Source organism: Felis catus, chromosome A2 (assembly GCF_018350175.1).
Source record: "Felis catus isolate Fca126 chromosome A2, F.catus_Fca126_mat1.0, whole genome shotgun sequence".
NCBI lineage: Eukaryota > Metazoa > Chordata > Mammalia > Carnivora > Felidae > Felis > Felis catus.
Genome location: NC_058369.1, coordinates 142,282,120 through 142,305,425, shown reverse-complemented (window position 1 = coordinate 142,305,425; position 23,306 = coordinate 142,282,120). Strand labels below are relative to the sequence as shown.

Sequence of the window (23,306 nt, the reverse complement as noted above, 5' to 3'; positions counted from 1 at the left end):
AAACTTAAAACTGCTAAAAAAAAACAAAACAAAATGAAAACACACACACACACACACACACCCCACCAAAGATGTAATAATGGAGAAGGGCAGCACATTTCCTGGCAGGGATACTGAATATAGTTAACATGCTAATTTTTTGGAAAATAATCCAGTTTAATAGAATTTTGATAATTTTTGAGGGGAAATTTTGTAAAAATTATGCTGAATTCATCTGGAAATACATAAACAAAAGATCATTTTTTATTATAGAGTAATGAAGATAGAACAACAGTGATATATTGTAAATCTAGGGCAATCAAAATAATGGGGTTGCCCTAAAACATACAGTGTGGTAAATATAACCAAATAAAAAAATCTTAAAAGGAATGAATGTGCCCTTATGTCGAAAGGATTAGCTATTCAACAAATAATGATAACAACTAGGTAATTGTGTTTTTGATCCAAACCATTATCAAAATAATATTTAAATTGATTTAAAAGGACATGGTATTGGGTGTCCTGTGTTTGGCTATCCCCTATTATTTAGGGTGAGGAATCTTTTCCTCAGGGGTGAAAAGGTGATTAGAATGTACGTCAACTTTTGTAATGCATCACCAGTAAAAACTAGAGATTTACAAGTATGTAATAATACAGGATTGCTCAATCGGTTAAGCGTCCGATTTGGGCTCAGGTCATGATCTCACGGTTCATGAGTTTGAACCCCATGTCGGGGTCTGTGCTGACAGCTGGGAGCCTCCTTCAAATTTTGTGTCTCCCTCCCTCTCTGCCTCTCCCCTGCTCTCTCTCTGTTTCTCAAAAATAAATAAACATTTAAAAAAATTTTTAAAATAAAAGTATGTACTAATAAAGATAAGTGAAATGAAATCTTTAAGTTTTCTATAAGGTTCACGTTTTGTCTTGGACCAAACTAATTATATCAGGCAACAATTAAAACCAAAGATATTTTGATCATTTTTAATGCAAACACTATTAGAAGTTATTATAATCTTGATAGAATTTTCTCTGTTTCTTCTGATTATTTTCTATTAAAATATAGGTGATTCTTCATATGACGTTGAAGAAAATACACTGAAAATTTCAGTTCAGAGGATAAATCTAATTCTATAAGGTTACTATTAAAATGGTTATGTGATTCTGTATTATACACAAAATTTTTTATTTAATTTTAGTTACTAAGCATTTCTTCATAGTATTAGATTTCTATGTCAACTAAACAATAAAATGAATTATTTTTTTTAATTCCAGTATAATTTAAATAGTGTTATACTCACTTCAAGTACGATATAGTGATTCAACAATTCTATACATTACTCAGTGCTCATGATGATAAATTTACTCTTAGTTTCCTTCACCTATTTACCCATCCCTCCACCCACCTCCCCTCTGGTAACCACTGTTTGTTCTTTATAGCTAAGAGTCTGTTTTTGGGTTTGTCTCTTTTTTCTTTGATTGCTTGTTTTGTTTCTTAAATTCCACATGTGACTAAAAGCATATGGTATTTGTTCTTCTCTGAATGACATGTCATTTGGCATTATATCCTCTAGATCCATTCATGTTGCTGCAAATGGCAAGACTTCATTCTTTTTTATGACTAATGTTCCATTGCCTGTATATACCAGCTTTTATCCATTTGTCTGTGTATGGACACTTGGGTTGCTTCCATATTTTGGCTATTGTAAATAATGCTGCAGTAAACATAGAGTTGCATATATCTTTTGGAAGTAGTGTTTTCTTTTTTTTCTTTTTAAGAGAGGCCAATGGATTTTAATGTAATCAAGGATGAAATTTCATCCATATGGCTTCAGAGTCCACAATGCAACTAATCATTAAAAAACCATTACTTGTGTACTTCATATTTATTTCTCTAATTTCTTTTTTTTTTAAACTTACATCCAAATTAGCATATAGTGCAACAATGATTTCAGGAGTAGATTCCTTAGTGCCCCTTACCCATTTAGCCCATCCCCCCCTCCCACAACCCCTCCAGTAACCCTCTGTTTATTCTCCATATTTAAAAGTCTTTTACGTTTTGGCCCCCTCCCTGTTTTTGTATTATTTTTGTTTCCCTTCCCTTATGTACATCTGTTTTGTCTCTTACAGTTCTCATATGAGTGAAGTCCTATGACTTTTGTCTTTCTCTGACTAATTTCCCTTAGCACAATACTCTCCAGTTCCATCCCCATAGTTGCAAATGGCAAGATTTCATTCTTTTTGATTGCCTAGTAATACTCCATTGTATATATATATATATATACCACATCTTCTTTATTCATCCATCAATGGACATTTGGGCTCTTTCCATACTTTGGCTATTATTGATAGGGCTGCTATAAACATTGGTGGGCATTCATCACTTCGAAACAGCATACCTGTATCCCTTGGATAAATACCTACTAGTGCAACTGCTGGGTCGGAGGGTAGTTCTATTTTTAATTTTTTGAGGAACCTCCATACTGTTTTCCAGAGTTGCTGCACCAGCTTGCATTCCTAGGAAGTAGTGTTTTCATATTCTTTGGGTAAATACCCAATAGTGGAATAACTGAATCATAGGGTGATTCCATTTTAATTTTTTGAGGAAACTCCATAGTATTTTTCACAATGGCCACACCAGTTTGCTTTCCTACCAATAGTGCAAGGAGTTTCCTTTTTCTCCACAACCTCATCAGCACTTGTTGTTTCTTGTGTTGTCGATTTTAGCCATTCTGACAGGTTTAAGGGGATGTCTCATTGTGGCTTTGATTTGCATTTCCCTGATGATGACTGATATTGAGCATCTTTTCATGTATCTGTTGGCCATCCTCCCTGCGTATTTTTTATTTCCTTTTGGATTTCTTGGTTGACCCATTCATTGTTTAGTAGAGTGTTATTTAACCTCTATGTATTTGTGTTGTTTCCAAGTTTTTTCTCGTGGTTGAATTCTAGTTTTATACCATTGTGGTTGGAAAAGATACATGGTATGACTCTGACCTTTTTGAATTTGTTGAGACTTGTTTTGTGGCTTCTGATGTAATCTATTCTGGAAAATGTTCCATGTGCACTTGAGAAGAATGTATATTCTGTTGTTGCTGGATGGAATGTTCTGAATGTATCTGTTAGATCTATCTGGTGATCTATTATGTCCTTTGTTGTGTCTTATTACAGTGTGTTTTAAAATCTATTTTGTGTGATATTAAGTATTGCTACCCTGGCATTCTTTCCCTTCCGTTTGCATGACAAGTGTTTTTCTATTCCTTCACTTTCAATTTGCACGTGTCTGTGTCTGTAGGTCTGAATTGAGTCACTTGTAGGCAGCAAATAGATGGGTCTTGCTGTTTTCATCCATTCTGTCACCGTCTGTCTTTTGATCGGAACATTTAGTCCATTTATATTCAAAGTAATTGATAAGTGTGTACTTCTTGTCATTCTGTTACTTGTTTTATGGTGGCTTTTTTCTTATCTGTTTATTTCTTGCTCTTGTCTCTGTTTTTTGGCTTCCTTTAGTGATATATTGGATTCTTTGCCTCTCTCTCTCTCTTACCAGTTTTTTATTTGTGGGTACCACTAGTTTTATATGTAATACTTTAAGCATATAGCAGTCTATATTATGTTGATGGTCACTTAAGTTTGAACCCATTCTAAAAGAAGAAAATCTCTATTCTTCTTCCCAACCCCCTATGTTTTAGGTATGTGGTATCATACTATATATCCTTTAAAAAATTATTTTTTGTGTGTGAATCTCTTTACTGATTTTTGCGAACATACTTAATTTTACTGCTTTTATCATCAGGGGACTGCAGCTTCCTCCATTTCTTACTCAGGCTTATGGTCTCTCCACTCAGAATTCCTTTGATCATTTCTTACAGGGCTGGTTTAGTGGTCATGAATTCCTTTAACCTTTGTTTGGGAAGCTCTTTAACTCTCCTTCTATTCTGAATGATAGCCTGCTGGATAGAATTTTATTAGCTACAGATTTTAGTCTTTCAGTACTTTGAGTATATAATGCCATTCCCTTATGGCCTGCAAAGTTTCTGCTGAGAGATCAGCTAATTGCCTTATGGGGCTTCCCTTGGGTGTAACTGTTTTCTTTTGCTGCTTTCAAAGTTCTTTATCATTACTTTTTTGCCATTTAAAGTAGTGTGCCTCAATGTCAACCTCCTTGGGTTGATTTTGTTGGGGGCTCTCTCTGCCTCCTGGATCTGGATTTCTGTTTCCTTCCCCAAATTAGGGAAGTTTACAGCTATTATATCTTCAAACAAACTTTTTGATCCCTTTTCTCTCTCTTCCCCTCCTGGGATTCCTATAATGCAAATGTTATTACACCTAATGGTGTCACTGATTTGCTTTAATGTATTCTTTTTTTTATTAATCTTTTTTTTTTTCCCTCTCCTGTTCAGCTTCTCATTGATCTGTTCTCCAGGTCACTCATCCATTCTTCTGCTTCCTCTAGTTTACTATTTATTCCATCTAATGTAGTTTTAATTTCACTCACTGAGTTCTTTATCTCCAACTGGTTCTTTTTTATGCTTTCTCTTTTTGAGGGTCTCACTGAGGTCCTCTGCTCTAAAGTCCAGTGAGTGTCTTTATGACCATTACTTTAAATTCTCTATACAACATATCACCTGTCTCTGGTTCATTTAGTTCTCTTGCTGTAATTTTGTCCTATTCTTTCATTTCCGGCATAATCCCCTGTCTCCTCATTTTTTCTAACTCTGTGACTGTTTCTTTAAAGTAGGGGCCTTGTGAAGAAGAGGTCCTATAGTGCCCTCAAGTGCCATGTCCCCTGTTCACTAGAACCTAGTGCTTCTGTGCTGTGTAGCCTGCTGTTGTGCCTGACTTGTGTTTGCCTTCAGTCCAGTTACCTGTAATGGTTCTCTTTGCCTGTTGCAGGCAGGGTTTGTCATTGATGGGCCAGTCTTGAGTTGCATTGGGCTTAAATTGAGTCAAAACAGATGTTTGCCTGTGAGCTGTGACAGCGCGGAGCTGCAGGGCACTCTTCCTGTGTTGTCCCTGAAAGCCTTTCATTAGTGTGTGGAGCCTGCAGTGAGACTAGATGTCTTCCCCCAGCCCACTGCTGGGGCTGCAGTTGAACTGGTGTGTGTGGTTATCTTCCCCTCTCCCTGTGGCAGGAGTCACTTTAGAGTGGTTCTGGGCTCCTGGGGACGGCTTGCAGAATGCCGCATGTGAGAAATAGGCCCACTGACCCAACCATAGAAGGGATGGGGAGATTCTGAGCACAGTGAAGTGAAGCTTTAATCAACGTTCTTGCAAGAGCAGGTGTCCGATGAACAGGCACACTCGGGGTAGTTACAGCAGGCAATTTATCTCCTAGAGTGCAAGTCCTTCCCCTGATTCCTCATTGGCTGAGCACTACAGAGGTTACAGCCTTATCCAGAAGTCAGCTATGCCCATGAAAGGCAAAGAGAAGTCTTAGTGGAACAAATATACATTCCTTGAGGTGACCTAGAGACTCCAGTTCTTTCTCAGAGACCTCAGTTCTTTGGTGCATGCTCATTGCAAAGCCTGTAAAATGGAGAGGGGAAGAAGAACCAGGAGTGAATTGTCTTAGGGTTTAGGACTCCATGATTGGGGTGGAGGGATTTTCATACATATTTCCAACAGGTTGTCAACCTATTGTTAACTAGACAGCACAGCTTTTATTTGGTATTGCTGAAAATGAATCATCTCACTTGTCACACCACATTTGTGGTGCTCCTTTGGAGAAGGGTAGGTTGGAGGGGTCAGGTCTGCGGGAGAACACAGGAGTGGGGCACGCAGCACTAGCGAGATTTGCACTGGCCTGCCATGGGAAGGGACCCATAGCTGCTTTGGATGTAGTCCTGCTAAAGCGGGGGAATGGAGGGGTTGAGTCCATAGAGGAGCTCAGGGGTGAGGCATGCAGTGTTAGCAAGGTTTGTGCAGGTCTCCCATGGGAGGAAACCTGTACTCATTTGGAGAGCTACTGAGATCAGGTTGGAGAGGATGAGTCTGCAGAAAAACAGGAGGGCAGTGTGCACTGTTGGTAAACTAAGTGGAGAGTGATCACCCTGTGCTGGTTGCCACCGGTGTCTGTGGATCTAGGCTGGGGAGCTGGAGAGGGAAATGGCACCCGCCAGCTCCTTTGTTCTTGAAGGATTCTCCAAGAGATCCCTGCCCCTCCAGCTAAAACTCTGAGAGTAGTAAACAAATCTCCCTTCCTTATCCCCAGGCATTTTTCAAACTGCTGCCTCTAGGCTATATTTCAGAGGGCTGTTTGTTGTGCTGTCTCTTTAAGAACAGGGACTCAGTTTCTTATCTCCCTCTGATCTCAGCAATACCCACTGATTTTTGAAGTTACAGATGTTAAGCCCCAGGGATTGTAAGAACTAGAATTTAAGCCCCTCTGGTTTTCAAAGCCAAATATTATGGAGATTCATCTTCCCAGTGTGGGTCCCTTGTGCGTGAGGTGCCCATTTTATAGTCAGCTCCTCTCCCTTCTCCATGCCTGGGTCCTTCTCCTTCCCTTGGACAGTCTCACAGGTCAGCTTATTTTCTGACTGTGTCTCTGTTCTTCCTACTGTTTTTGATGTAGCCTCTTCTCTAGTTTAGCTGTGGAGAGTCTGTTCTGTCAGTCTTCAGTTGTTTTGTGGTTTATTTAAACTGATGTGGGTGTTATCCAGTTGTGTCTGTGGGAGAGGTGAGTTCAGGATCCTTTATTCTACTATCTTCCTTGGAAGTCAGCAAAATGAATGAATTCTTACTTTAGTTCCTTGAAGGCAAATTTAATTGGACCGCTTTATTGGGAGCCGCTAAAATGTGTCATTATTGGGCATTAAAAATATGCTATAATGTCTCTGTAAATAATCAGGAAGTGTTCCTATTTGTTAATATGCTATACAGTTTAATGAGTTGCTATCTAAATTAAAAACAATTTAATCACATGTAGGCCTAAATAATCACTCAGCAATTTTTGGTTGTACATTTCATGCTTTGAGAATAAACATAAAATATAAAATCTATTCTGCATATTACAAAGGATATTTCTAAACTTATATGTAACAATTATACAATTTATACAAGTCTAAGCTTTATATGTGACTCATAATGAAGCTCTTAATAAGTACTTTTTTGTGTATGTTTGTGTACATACTGCTTTTCTAATAGCATATAAGGATATTTAAAAAATGAAAGTTGGGGTCCCTGGGGGGCTCAGTTAAGCATCTGACTTTGGCTCAGGTCATGATCTCACTATTCATGGTTCGAGCCCCATGTCAGGCTCTATGCTGACAGCTCAGCCTGGAGCCCACTTTAGTTTCTGTGTCTCCCTCTCTCTTTCTGCCCCACCCCCACTCATGCTCTGTCTCTCTCAAAAATGAATTTAAAAAAATTTAATAAGTGTAAGCACAGAAAGACATTAGGATAACAGCCATTAAAAGATAGGGAATGAAGAAGAAATATGTACATTTGTAAACAGTTATATCTACAAATTATTAATTTACTGAAGAAAAGTTAGTCTTCCATTTTATCATTCATTTTTTTGTGAAATATTAACAGTATTGTTAAACATTTCAGATTCTTAAAGAATAAAGCATAATACTTCCTTGAAGTTTACTATTTTATCTACTGTCGTTGATATTACACACTTCCAAAATGACTGGATTCTTTTGTAATACATTTTTATTTTTTATTTATTTATTTATTTATTTATTTTTTTCAACGTTTATTTTTGGGACAGAGACAGAGCATGAACGGGGGAGGGGCAGAGAGAGAGGGAGACACAGAATTGGAAACAGGCTCCAGGCTCCGAGCCATCAGCCCAGAGCCTGACGCGGGGCTCGAACTCAGGGACCGCGAGATCGTGACCTGGCTGAAGTCGGACGCTTAACCGACTGCGCCACCCAGGCGCCCCTGTAATACATTTTTAAAAGCATGCTTCCCATCTCTATTTTCAGTCCTAAACTTATAAATATCACTAAAGGAAGATTCATCAGAGCAAAAACAATCCTAAAATGAAAGATAGCTTAGTTAAATTTAAATAAGACCATATTGAATCATTATAAAAATAATCCCAGAATGAAACAGAGCCAGGTATTGAAATATTGCATAATCAGAAAAAATCCAAGAGGACAATGGGTTGCCACATTTATATAATTGCATTAAATAAGATAATAATAAAATATTCATACACATCTGTTCTCAAGAGTAGCTATAATTGCCATACAACTGGCTTGTCATAAAGTCAACACATAAACCTAATTCTTACTACTGATGATTAACACATTTTACCACACTGTCTTCCTAACTTCAAATCCTTTGAAATTATTAAAAAGAATTATTGAAGAGCTAAAAACATTTAAATCTTTGATAAGAAGTACTAGCCTGGGACAGTCAAGACAAAACTAAATGTTATACATCCTCTCTAATGTCTTTTAAGAAAAACAGTGAAACAGATGGAAAGATGATAAAATTTAGCGTAGTACCGATACGAAGACATTTGTTTCATATTTTATTATGGAAGACATTTCTAAAAACACTTTTAATACCTTATTCTTTGATGTGCCAGATACTGTGCTGAGCAGGACAGAACCACAGATAAAGAACACAAATCTGATCCCTACTGGCCCTCACTTTGCTTTAGAATCTATAACATGGTATTAAGAGATCCTGGAGGTAACGGCCCCTGTTATTGCTTCAATAAAACATGCCCCAAACGATCAGTTTACTGCTCTAAGTCCATCAAAGCCCAGCTATTCTTTCCTTGTTCATCCCTGACTCTAGTTTTGGTTTCTATTCTGGCTTCAATCTTGGGATTTGCTTAGGCTTTTAAATGTAATAGTAGACACTGATTATAATACAGTATCTAGAAACACAGGCGTAATTTTTTTGTGTTTTAACAGTTTGTTTCTTTAAAAACATGAAAACCATTCTACTTGAAGAACCAAAAGTCACTTCAGTAGGGCCTGGCCAATGTAAAGTTTCATAATTTAGCATGCCTACTCACCTACTCTCTCCCCAAAGGATCAGAGGGTTAAAAGGGATTCCCTCCTCAGAAGACGAGGATACAGCGCCCCTCTAAATACTCACAAGGGTGAAAGGAAGTTTACGACCTTCACTTTAAGTTGTCATTATCACCAAGTACCCCGCAGAGTCCTGCAAAATCACATGCTGAGAAGGTAGCAGGACAACCACAACAAAGTATTTGGTGGAAGCCATAATACATTTGTGAAACTTTCTAGATAAATATCTTGCCTCTTTGAAAACAGCAGTTAAAGTTTGGTGTACTAGGAAGTAACCTGAGCCCCTCAGAAAGAAGTTGACAAACACAGAAGTATTTGACAAACACATAACTATGGTAATCATTTGTCATGAGCGGATGAATTTACCAGTTGAGCGTGAGACACAATCTTAATAGCATGAAATGTTTGAATGTAGTTCCTGTATTTCTGACTGTAGCTGAATGAGTGGTTTTTAAGGTTGGCATTTTGCCAGAAACTTAAATCGGGACAGAATGACCCAATCACATGTCATCCTCATGCCAGGATTTTTACGACTAACAATTCAGATCCTGAGACTTAGCATCCTTTCAGAGAAGCTGTGATCGCTCATTAATTGATGTTGTAAAAGTATTAATTAATGGCTTGTAGTCCTGATGTCTTGCTGTCTTGTGAAGAACTCAGGAGTTAGGGGAGAGTGTGTGGAATAACTCAGTCTCTTAAAAAAAATCAAAAAAGGGGAAAATTAATATAAGCACAATCTAAAATTAGTACTGGAAAAGTAAGTTTTTCTTTTTACATTTTATGAAGTGTTCCGAGGCTAACAGTGTTAAAATGAAGCATCTGTTGACAAAGTAAATACCTAGCGTTGTAACAAATTAAAGTAACTCAAAACTGAGAAATGTCCACCTCTGAAAGAGCAACTGTTTTTTTCCTTTGTTTTAAAGGATAGGGTTCAAGCAGTGCTGGGTCATAGCCACCATTCAGACAGAGCACAGTTAATCAAATAATGTTTCTTTTCAGAGACATTCTGTTTAAAGGTAACATGTTCTATGAACTTGGTTTATTCACTTCAGATTTTAAGAAATTCAATACTAATTGAGACTTTGTCCTTGGTGATAAAGAATGGCTAAATTCCAGCCTGTGTCATCTGGAGAAAATGGGTTGTTTATTTGTTTTAGTTTGTTTTTGTTTTCTTTTGAGAGAGAGCAGGAGTGCAAGCTGGGGGAGGTGCAGAGAGCAAGAGAGAGAGAATCTTAAGCAGGCTCCATGCTTCGTGTAGAGCTCAATGCAGGGCTAGATCCCTGATCTGAAATCTAGAGTCAGATGCTTAACTGACTGAGCCACCCAGGTGCCCTGGAGAAAGTGGGTTTTTTTTTGTTTGTTTTTTTTTGTTTTTGTTTTTTTTGTTTTTTTTGTTTTTTTTGTTTTTGTTTTTTGCTGTCTGTCATGTTTTTATAAGCCTCTGTATTTCCCTGTTTCAAAAATTAATATTTTACTATAATTGTCTATCTTTTTTGTTACCTTTTTTTTGGGATAAGGTGGTTATCAGTTGAATGAATCGAAGGCATGATTCTTATCTTTAAAGTCTAATGTGGGGAAATCACAAGAACAATAGCTCTGTTTAGGCAGACACTTGCACAAGGTGTAATAGAACAGAGGAAGGAAGGACTCTGGTGCTGTGGGGTGGAGAAGCCTCATGATCAGGGTTGAAGATCTTGTTTAATACTAGAATTTTCTGGTAGAGGAGAGAAAAGCAAAACTAGAAAAGTTTTTGAAAAACACCAGTTGTGTGTGAGGATTAAGTTTAAGGAGGTGAAAGAAGGAGAGGATGATTCTGCAGAAGTTGCATAGGAACATATAGTGAAGGGATTTTTGTATACCTTGTTTAAACGTTTGGACTTTATTAAAAAAACAGTAAAGAATTGTTGATTTTTAAGGGGCATTGGGGAGATTATTATGCCATTTAGGAATGCTAACTTTGCTGGAGTACTAAGATTGGACAGAAAATATTAATTCCTTAGATGGTTATTTCAATCCTCAGGCTAGACATTTCAAAGGTCTGCATTTAAGACTGCACATAGGACAAGAGACCATATGTTTGTGAATTCATCCAGGGTTAGAGATTAGCTAAACAAATTTGATTTGATTATGACAAATGTTGGAACTAATTGCAAATAGTAATTAAAGTTGTTAAATTTATGACTATAGGAAAATACATAGAGGACACGAACAGGAAACCTACAGGAAAAGTTTGTAAGATAATTGATAATGACAATGAAGTAGTTACATAGAGTGATATTTTGTATCTCAATCTTTTCTTAGATTGAAAGATGGTTGCAAACAATTATTCTTGGATCCTAAGGATAATTGGTTTCATGCAACAGAATATCATATAGAGTTTCTTTGTCTTTGCTATAGAAGGCCACATATCACAAAGTTGATGTGTGATTAACTTTCATTTTATCCAAATTTTAAAAATTTTAAGTCAACAAGATCTCTGAATAGGACATTATTTTGATCTCACGACCATTATATATTTTAGGACCATTATGTACTACTTGTATACTTGCAAAATGTTGTAAAAAGTACGAGCTCCTGGGGGCAGTTTCTCAACATCTGAAGAATATATTTTATTTAAATGAATTTGGCTATTGGTTTAGTTCTCTCAAAACAACTGCCTTAAAATGTAATTAAATAGAAATGAGCCTGGCTGTAGAAGCCAGTGCAGAGATAGAACAATATGAGGGAAAGTCACAAATGTGAAGCAATGTATAAAAAAAACCTTAATTTTGAAAACGAAACAGGACAAGGAGTCTGACTCAATCTACTGAACTCTGCAAATAGGAACATTTATCAAACATTATACAATTGTAAGAATTAGAAACTCTGTTTCTGTCTCTCCTTCTCTTTCCCACCCCCCATTCTTCTCTCTCTCTTTCTTTCATACAATAAAGGAGGAGTTAGCTAGGGCTGAGGGAGTGGACTGATTGAAGGGTTTTGTAGGCAGATCAGTAATCTCTGAGATTAGTTGCAGTATTGCATGTTTGAGTAACTGCAAGTCCATTTTAAATTGTGAGTGTGGAACAAAGCCATGAGCCACCGTTAAGGAATTTGGCCAAAGAGAAATAGGCATAAGGAAAATCAACAATCATTATAAGTTTTTAGTCAGAGGATGGTATCATATTCATGCTCTCAAGGGATAATTGGGACTGTATCCTGCAGTGGGTATTTCTAGAGGTAGGAAGATCTGGTGGGAACTAAATCCAGAAGGAAATGACACTGAACCTGAACTGAACGACACTTCCAATGGATAAAATTGGATTGTTTTGGAAGTTAATTAGATATTGTAAATGAGAGACATGGTATGTGCCAGATACCCAGCAGAGGCAATTCTGTGATTCTTAACTCTCATTATTCAATGTGGGATAATGCAAAAGATAAAAGAGTTTAGAGCTAACATTACAGTAGCAAATTATAGTTTAGGAAATATTGTTCAGATCTCTGTTGCACTTCCAAGTGGAAGTATCTAGACTGGGCTTCATATAAGCTCAAGTTTCACATTTAGCCTCAATAATACATACTTTCATAGACTCCATATTTACTAGGTTTAATTTTCTTTGTGAATACATTTTTAACAATAGTTTTTCCCAAATTACCTTCAAATTAATATTTGAGTCATTTATAACATTGAAAACTTCTTAGAGTTATCATTTATAGTAATGAAATATGACTAGTAAGAAGATAGGGAAATAAAAGTTCTAGAATCTTTTTCCTACTTCTCAGGTTATGTTAAAAGCTTTATTTCATCAAACTTTTGTGTTAGTGGTCCTGTTCATTTTCTTATTTATCTTTCAGTTTTCAGCATAAGGACCCTAGGTGATATTTTTGGAAGAGAAATAGGTTTTTGTCTATACAACAAAATACACAATTTGTTCAACCATTTATCTCCCATAGATGCCAATATAGATATTTTATGTGTTTTTGTTTAGTGCTGCGAAGTAGGGAGTTCTGATCTCATTATTTAAAGACCCTGAAGAAATTCATCTAGATTTATTTCATTTCCATTTACATAAGAGTTATAACAATTCTTACATCTTTTAATAATATTGATATATATGTAAAATAGGATAAATAAAAACTATCTCAGAATTTAAAAATAAGATGTTCACTTTCGTATGTAATAAAAGTCTAAAAAATCAATCTTATTCTGAACATGTCTGAGAATAATTATTTTGGAGTTCTCATAATGAAAACAATTGTTTATGCTCATTTCATATATGAATATATTTAACATACCACATAAAATAATACCACTAAGTTATAAATAATTGGAGGTATTGACAGATGTTTAAGTCATTGCATTTATAGACAATTAAGAGATACAACCGCTATTTTAATACTGAAACTTACAGAAAATAAGTATGAAAGTGAGATGGATAATTTTTTAGGGATTCATGTATACCTGGATCCTTATTTGTCTCAGTCATCCCTACCTCTTTTCCAGAGACAAAAAAAGGACGTAAACCTGATGTGGATCAAAGAGTAGGAAAACAACATTTTTAGCTGGGGCTATAACTAAATAATCTGGATCGGTTGTAATCATTCTGTTTTCCTCACTAATGACATACATGGCACGTTGGTGATGGCTGTTGGCAGGAGGCCTCCAGTCCTCATCTTGTGCATATTTCCACAGGGCGTTTTGAGTGTCCTCATGACGTGGCAGCTGGCAACGTGATGTGAGTGACCCAAGAGAGCCAGGTATGGGCTGCTATGTCTTTCGTGATGTAGATTTGAAAGTCCCAGGTTGTTGTTTCCACAATATTTTATTACATACGGCAACCCTATTCAGTGTGGAAGGAAACTACACAACAACATGAATACCAGGAGGTGAGAATCCTCGGGGCCATTTTGAAGACTGGCTACCAAAAGGTCCCTACTTGGTTCCGAATTACCTAATTTAGAATCTAATGTTTTTGTTTTGCCTTGTGTTTTTGCATATCTCTAATTTATTTCCTACTTCATATAACATCTGTTAATTCTCTAAAATAGAAGATGAGTAATTCTTTTGAATATTTTCTACTTCTACGTTCAATACCTAGTGATGAATAACGCTTATAGCTTAGTAGGATTCTTAATTTTTAATTCTAAACTTTTAGAAAATGTGCTAATACTCCTTCTTTTTTCCTTTCCTGTTCTCCTGATTACTATCTAAAATAAGAGTAACATTTGTACATTATATTCCACTTTTAATCCTCCATCTTCTATTACCTTTACATTTTAAAAATTGATGTCATATACCTTCTAATCTGAACATCACACACCAAGATCTGTATGCCTGTCTTTAGGCTAATTCAACTTTTTAAAGCAACACATAGTATTTCCATTATTATGGTCATGCAAAAATTAAGTTTTTGTAGTACACATTCTTTTATGTGACCAGTGTCTCTAACCAAAGACTGCTCTAAGTGGAATTAGGGTAGAATCAATTTTAAATAGATTCACTTTTCCTGGCATTCTATCAGTTGCTAAGACAGGGCACATTTTATTTTTTTTAATTTTTTTTAATGTTTTTTAATTTATTTTTGAGACAGAGAGAGACAGAGCATGAATGGGGGAGGGGCAGAGAGAGAGAGGGAGACACAGAATCGGAAGCAGGCTCCAGGCTCTGAGCCATCAGCCCAGAGCCTGACGTGGGGCTCGAACTCACGGACCGCGAGATCGTGACCTGAGCCGAAGTCGGACGCTCAACCGACTGAGCCACCCAGGCGCCCTGACAGGGCACATTTTAATTTGCCTTTTCTTTGGCCTATAATTCTCTTGTAAATTCCCCTTTCTCCCTGAATTTCCATTTGTCTTTACTAAGTCATAAGCCTTCATATCCTGAAGTTATGGTATCTATGTATGAAACTCTACCTTTTTATCCTCATTACCTGTATTACCCCTACCCTATTGACATCCTCCATTTTCTAGTTATTACCTGGATTGCCAGCCTCTAAACCTTGGGCAGAATGGCCAGGCTACAATATCTTGTCACTGGAACTGGATCTAGTATTGACTGAATTTTGCCCTTCTTCCTTTGTTTAATGACAAACTTTTGAAAATTACTGCTCAAATAATTCCTGAAAAGGTATATGGACTGTTAAGAATGTATTGCTTTTTTATATCATTATATATCAATAAAATTTGTATTGGTTTTAAATCCTTTTCTTCAAAATATTGAAGGATTACCATATTCTATAGTCATTGTTGCTGATAACAAGTCTGAGAACACTCTGAGTATAGTTTACTTTTAGTCATTTTCAATCATTTAAGTAATTTAAAATACTTTTATACTTATTCATTTTAAATTATTTAACAATTTAGCTACTGTAGTGAAATGAAAATCACAGTTGCTTAATTAACATCTCCATTCACACATGATATTTTCAGGCTTTTCATTTTAGACAAAGTGGTGAATATTAAAAGCTATCTTACTGCGGTTTAAATTTAACCAACCTTTAATATAATTAATATTCATTTATGATTTGTGTTTCTACTTCTTAGTCACAACTATGTCTTCTTTTAATCATCATATTATTGCATTATTACGTAGTGGATGCTTTTTATATATTTTAGATATTTTTCTGTATGTGTTTAAAGTAGTGTATTCAAGTTTATGGGTTATCTTTTCTTATGGTACCTTTTAATGTAAAAGATTTTTATAGTCTACATATAGTACAATTGGTAGTAGCATACACACTTAAATTTTAGAGAACTGGGCATAAAATTAAAACCTGGAGTTGAGATCATGAGAATTCTGCCTTCTTCTTTCCCCTGAGCCGCAGCTCTATAATGTGTGCCAGCCATTTCTAATAATAAGGAATTAATACAATGAAGGAGAATATATGGTAATAAACTATTTTCCATTAGGACATTATCAAGATGGCAGAATAGGAGTATATCTGGTACCTTTAAAAGGTTAATAAATACAGACTTTAAAAAATATTTGACGTGGAGTATCTGGGTGGCTCAGTGGATTAAGCGTCCGATTTTGGCTCAGGTCCTGATCTCACAGTTTGTGAGTTTGGGCCCCACGTCAGGCTCTGTGCTGACAGCTCAGAACCTGGAGCCTGCTTCACATTCTGTGTCTCCCTGTCTCTCAGCTCCTCCCCCACTCATGCTCTGTCTCTGTCTCTCTCTCTCAAAAATAAATAAACATTAAACAATTTAAAAAATATGACGAAATGCATTATTATGGTATCAGTGTAAGAAGTGTTTATAAAAAACATGTTCAGTTTGCATAATTCATTTGGTCAGACATTAACATCACTTTATAGTTAGCTAAAACCTTCCAGAAATAATACAAATATCGAGTCTTAGGCCATTGTATGGGAAGGCAGATGTTCATAAAGGGTACGAAAAGAGTTTTTATGAAATACTACAAGTTAATGTTCAATGCTAGATATATTTACATTGATATATTTACATAAATAAAATACTGGAATTTACTAGGTGAATGTTCTCTATACTTTAGTAATTTATATCCCAAATCCCATTCTTTAAGTTATTTATTTATTTTGAGATAGAGAAAGTGAGCACATGCAGAAGCAGAGGAGGGGTAGAGAGAGAATCCCAAGCAGGCCTGTCAGTGCAGAGCTTGACAAGGGGCCTGAACTTACAAACAGTGGAATCATGACCTGAGCTGAAATCAAGAGTCCAATGCTTAACCAATTGAGCTACCCAGGGCCCCCCTGAATCCTGTCCTTTTATTTTTTAATTTTTTTTTTAATGTTTATTCATTTTTTGAGAGACAGACAGAACGTGAGTCGGGGAGGGGCAGAGAGAGAGGGAGACACAGAATGTGAAGCAGGCTCCAGGCTCTGAGCTGTCAGCCCAGAGCCAGTCGTGGGGCTTGAACTCTGAACAGTGAGATCATGACCTGAGCTGAGGTCTGACACTTAACAGACTGAGCCACCCAGGCGCCCCGCCCCAGAATCCTGTTCTTAAAAGATGTTGAATGCAATTGATGGAAGCATGATCATTTAGAAGTTTCATCACATTTTAGTGTACCTTATTTGTATCCAGTGAACATATAACTATTTGAAAAATAAAATAAGCGGGGCGCCTGGGTGGTGCAGTCGGTTAAGCGTCCGACTTCAGCCAGGTCACAATCTCGCAGTCCATGAGTTCGAGCCCCGCGTCAGGCTCTGGGCTGATGGCTCAGAGCCTGGAGCCTGTTTCCAATTCTGTGTCTCCCTCTCTCTCTGCCCCTCACCCGTTCATGCTCTGTCTCTCTCTGTCCCAAAAATAAATAAACGTTGAAAAAAAAATTTAAAAAAAAGAAAAACAAAATAAGCTTCATTCCTGGTCTGGGATAAAAGTAACTTTTTAAAAGAACATGTATATGATTGATGCTAGATCATTAAAGGAAATGCTTTGTATGTGATCTAGTTAATGTTACTCATTAAAGTAATGAAAGGGTTTGAAAAAGAATGCAAAGGATGAATATCCATCTACAGACTCATCATAGCTTTTATTACAATCTAGCTTAGCTGAATTATTCATAATAGTATTGGTTTTTTGTCCATTGTTTATGCTATTGCCAACTTGTTGGTTTTATCATTTCTGTTTATCATTTTACCATGAGCAGTTTCCCAGCACATTTTTTCCCTCTTTTTCATGGAACTTATAGTAATAGGATCTCTGAAAATCATGTGAAGTCCACAGCAGGCCTCAGCCAGTCTCCAGGGCAGGTGTCCTCCCACATGGACTTTGTGGCTGTGCCTCAAGACCTTCCTGTATCACATGGGGTGGGAGTGGAAGAGCCTGGACATCCGTGGACATTCCCGGAAGTGACACCTGACACTTGTGATGGAGTTTCTCTGGATGAAAGCAATAACTTATACTTGCTGAACTGCAGAGGTGTTAAGAAGAACTGTCTTAAACACATGGCATTATCTCTGCCAAACCTTATTCAAAGAAAAACTGCCATGGGATATTCAAATTTTCAAGCAAATGAAGTATAAATTATTAGACTAATTAATTTAGCAAATGAATTTTTTCCTGCGGGCAGATTATTTACTTGTATCCCTGATGATACTCCTTTTCTTTTATCAAGGCCATATGTAAAATAAGTAAATTATATATGTATATATATACATATATATACACACACATATATATATACACACACACGTATATATGTGTGTGTGTGTGTGTGTGTGTGTGTGTGTGTATATATATCTACTTGTGCTTGGTCTGAGGGAAAAATGGAAGCAAATATCCACGAGAAACATCAGGGAATATTGAAGCTGAACAATGATGCTGTGATTCACCAGCTTGTGAAGAGATCTACTCTGTCCAGCAATATTGGTAGGCAATGGCAAATTCTTGCTCTTCGGGGTCCTTTCTCAAGAACACCTTGCCAACCCTTTTCTTTAGACCTTTGTTTTGTGTTTATATCAATGTATAGACTATGGATGTCCCTTCTCATGTAAGCCCGCCATCCTACCATCCTGAGTTTTGTTCTTATTTTTTGTTTTTGAGCAATTTGTCTTTTAATATTAATTCTGCAGATGGGATTTTGTGGATTTGATCTTTCACTTTAGCAATGCCTACTTTTCCTCATACCTTTTTCATCGTACCCTATGGTCACTTTCAACATATGTAATCCCTTCTATTTCCACAACCTTGATGAGGGTTAGGAAAGGCAGTTAGTTGACCAAGTGGATAATTCCCCATCTTGGCAGAGTAGAATGAGGTAACCGTTGTGATAGTTTGATAGATAGTCACGGGGCTTGTGGTATTAGAGACATAACATAAACCAGCTTGGGAATGCTCCTCGGTTTAAGTACTCCTTAGAGTATCTTAACCCAAAGATGAGTTTCTTCAATATTTTTCGTGAAAAAAAATTTTCTAAAATATGAAAATTAGAAGATAAAAATGCTAATATAGTGAGTGGGGACCTATAAATAGCAACAACTTAAGATTTCACTATTTAGCTCTCATTTTAATTCAGGGAAAAGGTGAACGGACTTTCAGGCTGCTCACCTTCTCTCTTAGAAGGAATGAATTGAAGCACATGTCCTTCGGTATTTATCACTTGATTCTGACATCTCAGCATTCATTTGACAGATTAATGGAGAAAACTGCTAGTGCTGATTTCTTTCTTCTCATGACTTTTGGCACAAGCAGATAATTTCAGAGACATTTTCCATAGCTCTTGGAATAATTTTAGGAAATTTACTGGTAAGGCAGCTTGGAGAAAGATAGCTTCTTCAAGGCTAGTTTTCATGCACCTAAAACCCTGAAAGTTTTTTATTGTCCAACGGACTCTCAATATTAGAAATCTGTAAAAATTATAGGCTGCTGTGCTTATGGTTTCTCTATTAATTGTATTCTTTTTTGCCATTTTAATATGCTGTGGTTGGCTAAATAGAATTTCTATAAATGAACTGATTTTGAGTTTAGGAATAAAAGTTAGCTAATCAAACATTTTAAAATATGAATTTCAAAGCAAATGTTAATTTTATGCCATTCAAACATAGATTTCATAAATTGATTTCCATGAGTACGAGATGATTTAAAAAAATTTTTTTAATGTTTATTTTTGTGAGAGGGAGAGACAGAGTGTGAGCAGTGGGGGGCAGAGAGAGGAGACAGAATCTGAAGCAGTCTCCAGGCTCCCAGCTGTCAGCACAGAGCCTGATGCAGGGGTTGAACACAAAAACCGTGAGGTCACGACCCAAGCTGAAGTCCCACACTGAAACAACTGAGTCACCCAGGCTCCCCTAATGACAATTTGTTTAACTTGCCGTCCCCAGTCACCATTTCACATCTGGCAGATATTATGCATTCAATAAATGTTTGATGAAGGAAGGAGGTAGGAAAGAAGAAAATATTCAAGCCAGACTCTGTGGTGGGAAAGAAGCTACTCCATTTTCAGTCAACTTCAAGTTTAGGAAATCGTTGAAAAATTTTACAGCTTTCTAACCAGGTCAGATCCAGAATCATAACTGTTGGATAACTACTATTGAATAAAATATAACACAAGCCAAAATATGAGCTGCATGTATTATTTTCTACTAACGCATATGTGCCACAAACTCTGCTTAAAATATTGATTTATTCTGTAATTCCTGTGGGTAAGAAATCTGGACCCGGTGAGACTAGATACTCTGCTCAGGGTCTGATGGTTAAAATCAAGGAGTCAGCTGTGGTTGTGGTTCCATTTGGGGATCAGAATCCTTTTCCCAAGTCACTGGTTTCTTTCCTTGAAGTTGCAGGATGAAGGTTATTGTCCTGCTAGCCATAAGCTGGGATGCCTTTTAGCTACTGTAGGCAGTTCCCTGCCACGTGGCCCCTGCTATAGACTGAACTGTTGAATGTTGAAGCTCTAACCTCCAATGTGGCTGTTTTGAAGAAAGGTCTTCTAGGAAGTAATTAAGGTCAAATGAGGCCATAAGGGTAGGATCCTAATCTGGGTAGGATGGGTGGCCTTATAAAAAGAAGTGAACACAGGGCGCCTGGGTGGCGCAGTCGGTTAAGCGTCCGACTTCAGCCAGGTCACGATCTTGCGGTCCATGAGTTCGAGCCCCGCGTCAGGCTCTGGGCTGATGGCTCAGAGCCTGGAGCCTGTTTCCGATTCTGTGTCTCCCTCTCTCTCTACCCCTCCCCCGTTCATGCTCTGTCTCTCTCTGTCCCAAAAATAAATAAACGTTGAAAAAAAATTAAAAAAAACAAATAAAAAAAAAAAAGTGAACACAGCAGAAAGGTTTGCCGTGTGCAAGCTGGGAAGTTCTCACCAGAACCCTACCATGCACCCTAAATCCAGCTTAGACTTCCAGAATGGTGAAAAACTGTTCTTTAAGCCACCTAATATATGGTGTTTTGTTATAGCACCTTGAGGTAAAGTAGCACCTTGAGGTAAACACCCCCACGGGCATTTCACAACAAGGATGTTTGCTTTTTTCCTGGCCAAAGAAGATTTACTTCCCCTTCTGTGACCAGGTGAAGGAAATTAGGGGCTCATGTAGTAGGTCAAGCAGATTCCCATCATAAGGTCAGCAGACTTGTAGTCTTTTTTTTAATGTTTATTTGTTTGTGAGAGCAAGGGAGAGAGTGTGAGCAGAGGCAGGGGAGGGGCAGAGAGAGAGGAAGAGACACAGAACTCGAAGTGGGCTCAAGGCTCTGTGCAGTTAGCACAGAGCCTGACGCGGGGTTTGAACTCACAAACTGTGAGATCATGACCTGAGCTGAAGTTGGACGCTTAACCAACTGAGCCACCCAGGCGCCCCAGCAGACTTGTAGTCTTAATTACCACTGTAAACTCCCTTCACAGCAACATCTAGAGTATTTCTTTATTGAATAACTGGAAAGTGTATGTGTATCAGAGGCTGGGATCTTTGTGTTTATCTTAGATTTCAGCCTGCCAGAGTTCATATATTTTTAAAATTCAAATTTCCTAATGGCCATAATAATAAAAAGAAACAGGTAAACTCAAATTTAATAATATATATTTTAACCAATATATCTAAAATATTTCAACATGTAATAAGGATCCAATTTTTAGCGAGATACTTAATATATATTTTTTCTTGCAAGATGTTAGAAATCCAATGTGTATTTTATAGTTACAGCACATCTCAATTCTGACTCTCCGTATTTCAGGTACTCATAACCACAAGGGACTGGTGGTTATTCAACAACCTATTCAACAACATAGCTCTAGACAACTATAGATAGAATCTAGGTTAATTATGGGTTTAATTATAGGTTAACTACCTTAAGAACTTAAGGAAGAAAGAATGGCATTCCAACATCTTCTGAGACTGGAGATTACATTGAAAGTAAACTCCAGGGCTAATTGCAAACATACACATTATTGGATATACTTTTTTTTCAGTTTGAATTTAGGTCCAAATAACAAAGTAAACTGAAATTAATTTAAAAAGGAAAGATGTAGTTTACAAAGATGAGGTAGCAAGTAAAATTTTGTTAAATCTCTTAATGTTTCTTCTCATATTTATGAATAATTTATGAATAATTCTAGTTTTAAATTTCATCCAAATTCTACTTTCATAGCACCATTTACATAATTAGTAAATGTTTAATTTAGTACAAATTTGAAATTAGATGTGGCCATTGCTTAACATAAACTCTAGTGAACAGGGAATGTGTCTTTAACTTGTACAAGATCAGTGAAATATCTTTGTATACTTTAGCAGTTTGATATTTAAGCTTTAATCTTCAAGTAATATGTTAATTTCCTATTTTGCAAACAGCATAAGGGCTGAGTCAACAAATAACATGCATTTGTGTTGACATCTTTTAAATGTAGTCTGAGTTACAAAGATAAAAACAGGTAAGACTACTTTATTTTGTTTATCAATGCTATATATTTTTTTTATATTTCATGTGATAATAGTATTTATTTTCCCAAGAAAGAATATTATTTCTAATCAAGACTAGAACCCCCAGTGTCTGCATTAATAACCACCAAGTGATAATTCCTTCCGGTGGGCTTTAAATATTATTAAACAATGTAATTATTATGTAAACACATGACATGGTCTTAGTTCATTAATAGCATTTTACTGATTTGAGCCCTTTTAAGTTGAAATATTACCAAGCAAATTCTTGGCGTCATTGACAGAAATATGTAATATTCATAGAGATATAACTGTCCCACTTGATAAATTTAAAATGTTTAAATGTTTTAGCAAAGACCATGTTGTTTAATTGCTTTCCTTAACCCATTGTATCATTTGACCACAGGTTTGGAATAGTAAAGGCACTTCACCTCACAAGTGTTCTTACATAGTCTGCTGAGAGAATTTTTTGCACTGATCTCACTTCACATTTTTTACCCCAGGCTATTGACTGAAAATTGTGCTGTGTTTATTGGTTTGATTTTTGCTTAAATACATTGTGATTGGGGCCCCCAAATTTCAGGTCGTTTACACATATGCCTACCTTAAAATATAAAGGAAAAGCAAACTATATAACATCTTTTACTTACACAATTGCCCTTTTCGTTTGAGACTGGTGAGTGGTGTTAGGGTAAGTGGTGAAAGAAAAGAATATATATATTTGAGATAAGGAAAAGGAAGGAGAAGGAGAAAGAAAAAAAAAACACTTAATGATGAATGGAGGGAATACCATCCTGAATATCTATTCTGAAGTATATCCTATTTTGCCAGACAAGCCATGTACAAGCAACACATCTCAACCAGGGTTGGGTTCTTCTAGTCACAAGTTTCAGTTCTCATCTGTACAATGAGTTTCAGTGCATTAGCTACATTACAAGTGACGTAGAAAGATATTAACAAAATGTTGTTGAAGCCACATCTTCTTCAAGGTACCACCAACTCC

General features: G+C 36.7%; 1 long non-coding RNA gene across 4 annotated transcripts in view; it reads left to right on the top strand.

Annotated features, from left to right (window-relative positions):
• Window positions 1–23,306, top strand: part of LOC123384013 — a 205,361-nt gene that overhangs the window by 104,136 nt on the left and 77,919 nt on the right. For 3 of the 4 annotated variants that reach the window (XR_006594499.1, XR_006594498.1, XR_006594501.1), the window contains one exon: window positions 13,648–13,712. This is a non-coding gene — a long non-coding RNA (uncharacterized LOC123384013). Of the gene's footprint in view, window positions 1–13,647; window positions 13,713–17,625; window positions 19,993–23,306 lie in introns of those variants that run through there. The other variant, XR_006594500.1, reaches the window with a different exon arrangement.